The 13,067-nt window shown below is 40.8% G+C and overlaps 1 non-coding gene across 1 annotated transcript; it reads right to left on the minus strand.

Annotated features, from left to right (window-relative positions):
* Nucleotides 1-835: 835 nt before the first annotated feature.
* Nucleotides 836-939, minus strand: LOC112781418 (small nucleolar RNA R71). Its single transcript, XR_003192196.1, has one exon. It is a non-coding gene; the product is annotated as a small nucleolar RNA R71 (small nucleolar RNA).
* Nucleotides 940-13,067: the final 12,128 nt, after the last annotated feature.

Here is a 13,067-nt window from a genome sequence, read left to right on the forward strand (position 1 = left end):
GATCACTAGATTGAGCATTTTATTTTGTGAATTTCATTTTTCTGTTTGAGTGACTTACTTTTTGTTTTAGTTGAACTTCTTCCCTTCTCCATCTACTCTTTTGTTTTTCTTTGTTATTTTCAATTCTGTTTGCTAACCCACTAACTGTTTGATATATTGCATCACCCACAACTAACATCAATTCTGACATAAATACTGTCTGCACCTATATTCTCTGCTTGTACTTGTTGGTTGTATGACAGGGAGAAGAAGCGGGGCTTCAACTTCCTTTGATTCTGAACCAGAGAGAACCTTCCTTAGACTAAGGAGGGAGGCAAAAGAAAAACGAGTAGTTGGTGCTGAAGAAGAAGAGGAACAGTTTGAGGAATACTTTGAACCAAACATGGAAGAAAACATGGAAAATCATCATGAAAAAGAGATTCACAACCATGGCAAAGGAGGTGGAGCAAATCATGCTGGGGAGGATAGAAGAGTTTTGGGCTCTTACATTAATCCAAACCCAGGCAATTGTGGAAGTAGCATCCAAAAACCAACAATCCATGCCAACAACTTTGAACTTAAACCACAGCTCATCACCCTTGTTCAGAACAACTGTTCGTTCGGAGGAGGTGTTCAAGAAGTTCCCAACCAACATTTGACCACCTTCCTGAGAATATGTGACACAGTGAAATCTAATGGTGTTCATCCTGACGCCTATAGATTGCTCTTATTTCCCTTCTCACTCAGAGACAAGGCAGCCAAGTGGCTGGAATCCTTCCCAAGGGAGAGCTTGACAACTTGGGAGGATGTGGTGAACAAATTCTTAGCAAGATTCTACCCTCCTCAACGAATCAATAGGCTGAGAGCTGAGGTTCAAACCTTCAGGCAACAGGATGGTGAGACTCTATATGAAGCATGGGAGAGGTTCAAAGACTTAACAAGGAGGTGTCCACCTGAAATGTTCAACGAATGGGTCCAGCTGCACATTTTCTATGAAAGGCTCTCTTATGAGTCAAAGAAGGCAGTAGACCATTCATCTGGAGGGTCCTTGAACAAGAAGAAGTCCATTGAGGAAGCCATAGATGTTATTGAAACAATAGCAGAAAACGACTACTTCTATGCTTCCGAAAGAGGGAATACAAGAGGAGTGATGGAGCTAAACAATGTGGATGCTCTGTTGGCCCAAAACAAGCTCATTACCCAGCAGCTGGCTGACCTCACCAAGAAGATGGAGATGAACCAAGTAGCAGCAATCTCCACTTCATCAACAACACAAGAAGTGGTAAACCAAGAAGCAGAAGGGAGTCAGGAGCAAGCCAACTACATTGGGAATTCACCAAGGAAAAACTATGATCCATACTCCAAGACTTACAACCCTGGATGGAGAAATCACCCGAACTTTGGGTGGGGAAGTGAGCAAGATCAAAACCAAGACCAGAGACGTTACAACTCCAACAACAATGCAGCTCACCAACAATTCACCCAGAGGACATCTCAACACCCCTACAACAACACTTCTCCACATACTTATCAAAATCAAAACAGCACATCTGCTCCAAACCACTCATCAATTGATGACAGGCTCTCTAAGATTGAAGCCCTACTTGAAGGAATAAGCCAAGAGATTCAAGAAAATAAGGCGTTCAAAGAGGAGGTGCGAGCCAATATTAAGAACCAGGGAGAAACCATTAGGAAGCTGGAATTCCAGGTGGGATATTTGTCTGAGAAGATTCCCAAACCTACTGATAGCTTCCCAAGTGACACGGAGAAAAACCCCAAGGGAGAAGCAAAGAAAGTAAGATGGGAAGATTGCAAAATGGTCACTACAAGTGATCAAGAGACTGAAGACAAGCAAGGCAAAATATACAAACAACCTGAAGACAACTCAACAAAGGAGGAGGATAGAGATCACAAAGAACCAGAAATCTCACAACAAGAGCTGCTGAAGCTCTATGCACCATTCCCTCAACTGCTCAATGGTGCTGTGGGAAAAAGAATATACTCAAGGTTCCTAGACTTGTTTGCATCTCTGCATGTGAACATACCATTCATCAAGGCAATTCAACAAATGCCTGCATTCATCAAGTATATGAAGGAACTTCTTCCCAGGAAAAGCTCACTCAAGGGAGGGCAGACTATAGTGATGAACAAGGAATGTAGTGCCCTTATTCAACCTGAGTTGCCTACAAAAAGAAGAGACCCAGGAAGTTTTCATATCCCTTGTGCCATAGGTGAAAATATGTTCGACAGAGCACTATGCGATTTAGGGGCCAGCATCAACTTACTGCCCTTATCCCTGGTGAAGAGGCTGCAGATCAATGAGATAATGCCCACAGATGTCATTATCAGACTGGCTGACAAAACTCAAAAGCAAGCAATAGGAGTGGTGGAAAATGTGTTGCTAAAGGTTGGAAAGTACTTTCTCCCAACAGACTTTGTCATTCTGGACATGGAAGAAAGTCACACTCACCCAATCATATTGGGAAGACCATTTCTAGCTACGGCCAGAGCACTTATCGATGTAGAGAAAGGGGAGCTAATATTGAGAATCCATGATGAACAACTCAGCTTCAATATTTTCAAACTCTCACAAGAAACAGATCAAGAGGACAAAGAACTAAGCACAAATGATAATGAGACACTGAAGGAGGAAACAAGCACTGAAGCACAGCCAGTTCGTTCTGAGACCCCCTTAACTGACAAACAAGGAAAACAGCAATTGCCACAGCTCAAGGAAAAGTTGGAGGAACCCAAACCTCTAGAGGCAGGTGAAGACAGCATCACAACTCCTTAGAGAAAAGAGGTCACCAAGGGGAAGGCAACCTCAAAAGAAACAAAGAAGAAGGTACCAAAGAGATGGAGGAACAAGAAGATCCCTACGGAAGACTTCTCTCCAGGGGATAGAGTTGTCTCAGCCTACTTCCCAGATATTCCCCCTAATCTCCCTACTGTGCCATGTCAATTACCCAAGGTCTTCACTATCAACAGAGTTCTTTCCCTGGAACATGCGGAAATCATTGATCCAACCAATGGATACAAGTCCACAGCAAGAGGGAAGGACTTTAAGCACTACCAACCACCGTGATGAAAGAAAAACGTCAAGCTAGTGACGCTAAAGAAGCGCTTCATGGGAGGCAACCCATGTTTTATATGCTTTCAGATGATAATGAATAAGTCAATCTTTATGAGCTTCAATCCAAACTTAACAAACAATTGGTGAAAATCTTCGTATGCAGAATATAGTGAGGAACAAGTTTGGTGTTCAAAGCAAACCAAGTTGCATGCTAGCCTTGGGAACTTTGAACACAAAACTTTCATCACAGTGCTTCAAACTAAGTTTGGTGTCACCCCATGGTGCCACCAAAATACATATAAGGAACCACCAATAGTTAGTTAGTTAGTTGAAATTTATAAACAAACAATCAAATCCTTTCTTTCAATTTATTCTAGCCGTAGAGTTTTAATTTTCTTATATATTAATTCCCTTATTTCAAATCTTTATAGGAAAGGAAAAGAAGCATGAAAAGGGATTGATTGGATTATTATATGGGGGAGATTTTGCCACTTAATGAAGAGCACTACCCACATGTCTCAAGAGGGAACGCATGGGGAAACGCTGCCATGCAACATTGGAGAAAGAAGACCCTTGAAGACCGAACCAATCACTCTCATTAAAGTGATGATCCTTGTCTTCCCTTCATACACAACCCCATCCGTTCATCTAGTAAACATTCATGCAATCCACACCCTTCATCCACTCATGATTTTCTTATATAAGTGAACCGTAGTGCATGCTCACTCCTCACATTCAAATCCCCACTCTCCACACTTCTATTGGCACACTAAACCCTTCATCACAAATTGCTTTAACCAACCCTCTCTTCATCTATCCGAAGCCTCGAACCCCCTCAAACAACAATTCAACCCATGGCATCATCAAGCTCAAAGAGGCAAAAGAGGAAAGGGCCTATTGAGAGTGCTCCTTTTGATGACAAGAGATTCAAGACTGCCTTTCATGAGCATGAATTTGAGCGGATAAGTGCCAGAAGGATATTGCCAGAATTAATCTTCCAAATCCATGCCAATGAATCACCACAGATTTGGAGAAAAATCGAACAGAGGGGGTGGCAATTGCTCACCAGTCCAGAGGGGAAAATCAATGGAAACCTCATCAAAGAATTCTATGCAAATGCAGTTAGAGAGGATAAGACCAAAGCCCCAACCTTCAAAAGCTATGTGAGAGGAAGGGAGGTGGACTTCAGCCCAAGTGCCATAACAAGAGCTCTTCAATTAAAATCACCTCATTTTAATGAGGAGAGTTATCAGGCAAGGATAAGTAGAAGCCCCGATAAGGATGAGCTCTCAGAGATAGCATCAGATATTTGTGTCATAGCCGCTGACTGGGAGAGGTACTCAGATGGGAGACTAAAATTCATAAAAAGGGGGGACCTTCATCCTGAAGCTAAGGGGTGGTTCGAGCTAGTGAGGAGGTCTATTCTCCCAGCTGCAAACAACTCGGAGGTGAATCTCGAGAGAGCAACAATGTTGCATTGTATACTCAAGGGAGGAGAAATCAAAGTTCATGAGATCATAGCTCAAGGAATTAGAAAGATGGCAGAGAAAAGCGACTCAAGAGGAACATTAGGTTACCCCAGCACTATTTACCGAATATGCAAGAAAGCTAGGGTGGTTTTTGAAGATGAGGACCCCGTTTGGATAAAGGAAGGCATTCCAATAACGGTCCAAAGGATGAATGCTGTAGCACTTCCCCTGCCTCAACGGAAGCAAAGAAAGAGGATAGCCCCTCTAGTAGTTGAAAGACAGGTCTTAGAGGGACAAGCACCACAGACCTTGGACATGTACCAATTACAGGAAGCCATTGATGGCTTATCTAGACAATATTTGGAAAGCCAAGGAGCACAGAAAGAGCTTCAACTACAGATGATGGGGCAGCAAGATGAGTGGCAAAGGAAAATGATGGAACAGCAACTAAGCCAAGGACAACAATGGGGAGAAGCATTCAGCAGGATGGCTCAAAGGCAAAACGAGCAACAAGAATCCACCCAGAGGCTAATCAACATCCAAGCACATCAAGGGGCACACATACATGAGATGCATCGAAGACAGATAGAACAGGCAGAACTATTGGACGAGCAAAGGCATTCGCAGAAGGAGTTTACATGAGTCAAACAGGACATCAGATAAATACTCAAGCCAGGTTCAGCTACTTAGTGGGATAGCTGCCAATATTACATCCAGGAATAGCCAAGTATGATGAAATGAAGGATGAATTAGCACGAAAGGAAAGACAAAGGGTGGAAGAGAGTCATGAGTCAGTGAGGAAGGCACTCGAGGATTGAAAGCAAGCAAGATTGGCACGGATGCGAGGAAATGCAAGAGGAAACAAGGAGGACAAGCAAGGAAAAGAGCGTGGACACCCACAACAGTAAAAGGTGGTGGAGTTCCTTCTTTGTTCCATCTTTCTCTGTGTTTTAAATAAGGAAGATCTTGTATGAAATAGAACTTGCTTCCATGTTATGTTTAAACCTTTTTCAAATCATGTTATTTTTAGTTTTTGGTATTGAATAGGTCCATGATTACTGGTCTTTATGTCACTGCATCATTACTTCCCTTTCTTGTAAGCTTGTCCCTTTTTAAATCAAATGAAGAAGAGAATGCTTATGTTTTTAAAAGACCAGAGTAGAGTTCATATTGTGGAAGTACATTCATGAATCTTTAGGGTAGTCATAAGTTAGCTAAGTTGGTTCAACCACAAGGCTAGGAAGACAACTATCTATCCTGAATACTTTGCTTTGGAATACACTCATGAGACTAAGCTAATAACAAGATCCTAAGAAGAGAAAAGGGAAAGAACAATGGAAGTGAAAAACAAAAGAAAAAGAGTAAGCAATAAGGCAAGGCATCAATGGTTTTAAGCTTGAGGCAAGTGTCTGTGGTGCTCCTGTGTGAGGGATCTACTTGGATGAATAAGCTCTTAGGGGTGCCTTATCACTTGGTAACTTGGGTTAACTAACTCGGGATTATCAGCTGAAAGTCCACTATCAAGAGTAACCTTCACTACAGAACACTTAGTAACCCAAAGAGGTGCTGGACACCAAAGTCTCAAGAAAAGAAAATAAATAAACTAAATGCCTGTAGTGTGTATGTATGGGGGATAGGCTTGAGGGAGTAAGTCCTTAGGGGTGTCTCAACACCTAGCACCTTGAACCAACTGGTTCGGGAGTGTTGGCTGAAAGCTTATCTTAAAGAGTTACCCCCTTACAGAGCACCTAGCCTAAATAACACAAACAACCCTTGTAATAACAATAAAAGGATCAATGAATAAAAGTCTCATGGGATATGAACAAAGTGGGTGTTTTAGGACAGAATAAAGGTCTGAAAGCCAGTAATGGAATGAACCTAAGTTGCTATGCATGAAACCACCATAAAATCAGTAATATGACTTCCACAAGAATGACTCATTCCTCTGGATATTCCATTCATCATTTTCTTGTTCCAGTACTTGCTTAGAGACAAGCAAGCTTTAAGTTTGGTGTTGTGATGCCAGGGCATTTTGGCCAGTTTCACTGACCTTTTCTTTACTGTTTTTAGATTAGTTTCATGCATTTCTTTAGGAAATAAGCTAGTTTTGGGTAAATATTCACTTATGCCTTCACTCAAGCATACATTGTGCATTTTACATGATTTCATGAGGATTTTGCATAAGTTTAGTGACAAATATGATGTTGCATTACTCATGACTTGGACTAGAGCTTTGATGCACTTTGTTGCTTGATTTCAGGACCAAAAAGGAGCAAGAAAAGGGGAGGTAACTTGCAAAGATTAATGAGAAAAGTGATTGCCAATAACACTCTCAAAAAGCCATCAATGCCCACGTTAGAGAGTCACGTTAACCAAGTTAACGTGAACTCTAACGTGGAGAAAAGAAGTTGATCCAACGTTAGTGACACTCAACATTGTCACTAACGTTGGCAATCACTCATAAGTGGCCACATTAGAAGCCACGTTAACCTAGTTAACGTGGCCTCTAACGTTAAGGGGGAGGGAGAGAAGCCAACGTTAGTGACACTCAACATTGTCACTAACGTTGGCCTATGGTGCTAAGTACCACGTTAACTCCCACGTTAACTTGGTTAACGTGGGAACTAACGTAGAGAATGAAGAGTTGTCGACAACGTTAGTGACGCTCAACATTGTCACTAACGTTGAAGCAACCACACAACCCCCAAGAGTCACGTTAACTTCCACGTTAACTTGGTTAACGTGGAAGCTAACGATGAGAAATGAAAGATGAGCCAACGTTAGTGACACTCAACATTGTCACTAACGTTGGGATGGCTAAAAGATAGCCACGTTAGAAGCCACGTTAACCTAGTTAACGTGGACTCTAACGTGAGACCTAGGGGCACATTGGAACGTTAGTGACAATGTTGAATGTCACTAACGTTCTCGAAGGATGGCAAAGGCCACGTTAGAAGCCACGTTAACCTAGTTAACGTGAGCTTTAACGTGAAGCAAGAAGGGGCACACTGGAACGTTAGTGACAATGTTGAGTGTCACTAACGTTCTCGAAGATTGACAAGGCAACGTTAAAAGCCACGTTAACCTAGTTAACGTGGGTTTTAACGTAAGGCAAAAGGGGTGCATTGGAACGTTAGTGACAATGTTAAGTGTCACTAACGTTCCCGAACTTGGACTTTCACTAAATGATTAACACTCCTTACGCCCTGAGCTTAAGTCTCTGCCCACTCCGCACTTTCTCTCTGCAAGTAAAGCCAAGCCCAAATAAAGAAAGGAACTGCTTCAAACTCAAGATCCAAAGGCCCAAGACTTGAAGAGTGAACTAGAAGCTGAGAAGAGTAGTATATATAGGAGTAGCTTTGAATTGTAAAATAGTTCTGGAGGCTGAAGAACCACTCTCTGTATTTTACTTTCTTTGCAATTTCTAGTTTATGATGTATTCTCCATCTTTGTTTTCATTTTCAAGAGCTATGAACAACTGAACCCCTTTCATTGGGTTAGGGAGCTCTGTTGTAATTTGATGGATCAATACTAATTTTCATTGTTCTTCTTCTATCTTTCCTCTTGATTTTACTTGAAAGCTTTCGATCTTCATCCAATTGAGTAGTTATCTTGGAAGAGAAGCTATTCAAACTTGGATCTCTTTTGAACCTTGGAAGAGGAATGAAGAGATCAAGCTAGAAATGCTTTCTCATGCTGGACCAAATTGGGTTTGGATGGGTATGTGACTGTAACCCTCTCAATACTTGGTTTGGGAAATGCATGTGGTATAATCAGTGACCATACTTCATCTCTTCTCATGAGCAATTGACCAAGGAATTGGCTATTGATCAAGATTTGAGAGATTGAATTGCAAGGAATTGTAATTCAATCACTTAAGATTGCCAAGGAGATCAATGAGTGCATTGATTGAGGAAGAGATGAAAATGAACTTGATCCGGAGAATTGCAACATCTCCTAAGCCCAATGAACTCCCTATCTCTAATCTCACCCATTCTCTTTAATTTCTACGATTTACTTTTATGAGCAAATCCCCCATTCCCATTTACAATTCTGCAATTTATTTTCAGTCATTTACTTCCAGTCCTTTAGTTCTAGCATTTACTTTTCTGTTATTTACATTTCCACCATTTTATTTTCTGCAACTTTCAACCCAAATTCTGGATTCGCTCAACTAGAACATTCTTCTAATTAAAGTTGCTTGATCAATCAATCCCTGTGGGATTCGACCTCACTCTATTGTGAGTTTTTACTTGACGACAACTTCGGTACACTTGCCGAAGGGAGATTTGTTGAGAGACAAGTTTTCCGTGCATCAAACCCCCTTGCATCTTCATAGCCAATAATTAAACACTTCATTGCAATTCCTTATGAGACGACCCGAGGTTTAAATATTCGGTTAATTTTCATTGGGGTTTGTACTTGTGACAACCAATAATTTTGCATGTGAGGATTCTTTGTTGGTTTAGAACTATACTTGCAACGAGATTTTATTTGTGAAATTCTAAACCGTACAAGAATTCGAACATCACTGAGCTGGCAGAGGTGGCGCTGAGGTGGCACGTAACCGAGGCCAGGTGGCATGGAGCATTCCGTAAGAGGACATATAAGTCCCTAGAGACAAAAATGACGCCGTTTCGTCTCCTCCTCCAATCTTTCAAATTCGTGTTCCCTAATCCCTCGTCTGCACAGAAACGGCGAAGTGGGTGTTGTGGGGAGTGGGGGTAGAAAGGAAATTCTTCCTTCCATGGAATCTGAAGGGGTATCATCAAGCTGGCGAAGAGGTGGAGGTCAGGTCGGCTCGAGCTCGCGTCCTAACGAGAAGGACGGCAAACATGGCGTCTCACCAAAGTGCTTCTGTGGAGAAAACGCAGTCCTTTTCATGTCGAAGACGCGAAGCAATCCCGATAGATTGTTTCTGGGCTGTCCCTTTTACAAGGTATGGTAACAAAATGTGATGCACGTGTGGTTGAAGATGTGTTAGGGTTACTAGTTTTTAGGTCTTGAATTATGTGGGTTGATTTGCTGTAGGCAAGACAACCCTATTGCAAATTTTTTTTATGGCTTGATGAGCACATTGCTGGACTTGGATTGATAGAAACAAAGTATATGGGAGAGAAGGAATTTGTGGATGTAGAAGATTATCACAGGCAGCAGGACATGGAAATGAGGATCAGTTGCTTGGAGAAAAGGATATTAGCTCTAGAGATGAAAAGAAAGCCAATAAGATGGTGTATCTGTGTCATTGTCATTGTGTTGATTTTTGCTGTTCTAAGTTGTAAGATTTGATAAAGGAATGAAAAAGTGTGTTGTATTGTTGCAGCAATTATCAAAATTTTGTGTCATTTATATGAATGATTGTATTGCCCTGTACGTGTCGTGTAAGATGTGGACGAAATTAAAGTTGGTTCCCTAATAGATAACATACCATTGCATTAGTGATCAAAAAACTGGTTTAGTTAACATCCATGTTCATCTGACCCACAAAGGGTGTTCAAAAAGTATGGGACAAAAAGCTAAATTGTATGTACTACTTGTCAACAACCATTACATAGACAAAAAGTTATCACAAAAAGCACTTAATGACAGTAGTCTTCATTATTTCAAGTCCTTTATTTTTGGAGAAGTTGGCAAATTCGGGAGTGGAGCTTCTTGATTCGGAGCTGCATATGGGATGGTAGATGGAGTTGGCTACTGGATGCATCCTGGAAATATGCATGTAAGATGTGAACAGAATAGTATTATTAAGACAGATTAGTCCCTAAGCATAATAGTACTAATACAGAATAGTCCCTAGTCATAGCAGTAATAAGCGATAGTAGTCCTTAATTATTTCCATACTAAGACAGATTAACCCCTAACCAAAATAGTATTAATACAAAATAGTCCCTATAATACAAGATTCCACTGTAGGGTTCTTACCTCTGAACCTGGAGCAGATTGTGACAGTGGAAGCACAATCAGTGACTGGGAGGAGGGAGCTACTTTCTTCCTAGGGCGCTGGTGCACGGAATTGTGATCACACTTTTCACAACTACGATACAACAAACCAGCAAGTGCACTGGGTCGTCCAAGTAATACCTTACGTGAGTAAGGGTCGATCCCACGGAGATTGCCGGCTTGAAGCAAGCTATGGTTATCTTGTAAATCTTAGTCAGGAGATTCATGATAAAAATGATTTTGTTTATGAAAAGTAAATAACATGAAATGAATGATACTTGTTATTCAGTAATGAGGAACAGGTTGAGGTTTCGGAGATGCTTTGTCATCTGAATCTCTACTTTTCTACTGTCTTCTTCTCCAAACACACATGGCTTCCTTCCATGGCAAGCTGTATGTTGGTGGATCACCGTTGTCAATGGCTACCATCCATCCTCTCAGTGAAAATGGTCTAGGTACGGTTTCTGTATGGCTAATCAACTGTCGAATCTCTCGTCTCGGATGAAAAATACCAGGCACAGCTACTGCACGGCTAATCATCTGTCGGTTCTCACTTGTGTCGGAATAGGATCTCTCTATCCTTTTGCACACTGTCACTGCACCCAACATTCGTGAGTTTGAAGCTCGTCACAGTCATCCCATCCCAGATCCTACTCAAAATACCACAGACAAGGTTTAGACTTTCTGGATCTCAGGAATGCTGCCAATTGGTTCTAGCTTCTACTACGAAGGTTCTAATCTCAAGGATTTGAATGCTCTGTTGTCAGGAGAGTCAAGTCAAATCCGTGGATCAGAGACCCAAGAGATACACACTCAAGCTATCGCCCAATGACTACGTTGAGCTCAGATAGAATGGGAGTGGTTGTCAAGCACGCGTTCATAAAGTTGAGAATGATGATTAGTGTCACGGATCATCATATCCTTTATATTGAAGTACGAGTGAGTATCTTAGAAAAGAATCAAGCGTGATCGAAAAAAAACAGTAGTAATTACATTAATCCATTGAAACACAGCAGAGCTCCTCACCCCTACCTATGGGGTTTAGAGACTCATGCCATAGAAGATACAATACGAGATGTAAAAGGTCATAAGTTTCCAAATGAATCTCTAAAAGTAGTTTTTATACTAAACTAGTAACTTAGATTTACAGAAAATGAGTAACTAAGTGCAGATAGTGCAGAAATCCACTTCCGGGGCCCACTTGGTGAGTGTTTGGGCTGAGCTTTGAAGCTTTCACGTGCATAGGCCATTTCTAGAGTTAAATGCCAGCTTGGATGCCAGTTCGGGCGTTTAACTCCAGTTCTGGCATTTTACGCCAGAAAAGGGTCTCTAGCTGAAGTTGAACGCTAGTTTGGGCCATCAAATCTCAGGCAAAGTATGGACTATTATATATTACTCGAAAGCCCAAGATGTCTACTTTCCAACACAATTGAGAGCGCGCCAATTGGGCTTCTGCAGCTCCAGAAAATCCACTTCGAGTGCAGGACGGTCAGAATCCTACAGCATCTGGAGTCCTTTCTCAGCCTCTGAATCAGACTTTTGCTCAGGTCTCTCAATTTCAGTCAGAAAATACCTGAAATTACAGAAAAATACACAAACTCATAGTAAAGTCTAGAAATGTGATTTTTGCATAAAAACTAATTAAAATATAATAAAAAGTAACTAAAACATACTAAAAACTACCTAAAAATAATGCCAAAAAGCGTATAAATTATCCGCTCATCACAACACCAAACTTAAATTGTTGCTTGTCCCCAAGCAACTAAAAACAAAATAGGATATAAAAAAGAGAAAATACAATAAATTTCAAAATATCAATGAAGCTTAGTTTCAATTAGATGAGCGGGACTAGTAGCATTTTGCTTGTGAATAGTTTTGGCATCTCACTTTATCCTTTGAAGTTCAAAATGATTGGCATCCATAGGAACTCAGAATTCAGATAGTGTTATTGATTCTCCTAGTTTAGTATGTTGATTCTTGAACACAGCTACTTTATGAGTCTTGGGCGTGGCCCTAAGCATCTTGTTTTCCAGTATTACCACCGGATACATAAATGCCACAGACACATAACTGGGTGAACCTTTTCAGATTGTGACTCAGCTTTGCTAGAGTCCCCAGTTAGAGGTGCCCAGAGTTCTTAAGCACACTCTTTTTGCTTTGGATCATGACTTTAACCACTCAGTCTCAAGTTTTTCACTTGGATCTTCATGACACAAGCACATGGTTAAGGACAGCTTGATTTAGCCGCTTAGGCCAGGATTTTATTCCTTTGGGCCCTCCTATCCATTAATGCTCAAAGGCGTAGATCCTTTTTTACCCTTGCCTTTTAGTTTAAAGGGTTATTGGCTTTTTCTGCTTGCTTTTTTTTCTTTTTTCTTTTTTTTTTTTTCGCAAGCTTTGTGTTTTTCACTGCTTTTTCTTGCTTCAAGAATCAATTTTATGATTTTTCATATTATCAATAACATTTCTCTTTTTTCATTATTCTTTCAAGAGCCAACAATTTTAACATTCATAAAATCCACTATAAAAAATATGCACTGTTCAAGCATTCATTCAGAAAACAAAAAGTATTGCCACTACATGAAAATAATTAAACTATTTTCAAG

The sequence above is a fragment of the Arachis hypogaea genome, chromosome 19, assembly GCF_003086295.3.
Source record: "Arachis hypogaea cultivar Tifrunner chromosome 19, arahy.Tifrunner.gnm2.J5K5, whole genome shotgun sequence".
Taxonomy (NCBI): domain Eukaryota; kingdom Viridiplantae; phylum Streptophyta; class Magnoliopsida; order Fabales; family Fabaceae; genus Arachis; species Arachis hypogaea.